Raw genomic sequence first — 478 nt, 5'->3', positions numbered from 1 at the left:
CCTCACAATTGTCAGAGTATGGTCCCACTGAAAACCGCAATAATTATCTTGCTAAAGTAAGTGTGGTGTTTCAATTATTGGTAATCAAGTTTATGATACTCTATTTCCTCTCATACTTGACATCTATGAGTACCGGTTATAAAAGTGGCAATTGCTTTAATAATTGGGGCACCAAAAGAGCATATGAAATTAACCTTATTTTCTTAAAATTGGCTAATAGTCACATGCAGAGTGCAGCAAGCCTCTTTATCAAAGAGCTAGCTCAGATCTCTCTGTAAGCCAAGGAATAATAAATGAAAAATCTAATACAAACATGTAATTTTTGCAAAGGTGTAATTATCCAGATATTATTCACACAATAAATATTTGATGGTGCCTTCCTGCAATGAATGACTTAAAAATCGATTCTTTTAAGTAGGAGGCAACTTCTCTGGAAAACCACCACTTAATAGACAATTTCTTTGAATGGCATATGATC

This window comes from Suricata suricatta, chromosome 15, assembly GCF_006229205.1.
Source record: "Suricata suricatta isolate VVHF042 chromosome 15, meerkat_22Aug2017_6uvM2_HiC, whole genome shotgun sequence".
NCBI classification, from domain to species: domain Eukaryota; kingdom Metazoa; phylum Chordata; class Mammalia; order Carnivora; family Herpestidae; genus Suricata; species Suricata suricatta.
Note: the sequence above shows the minus strand (reverse complement) of the source record.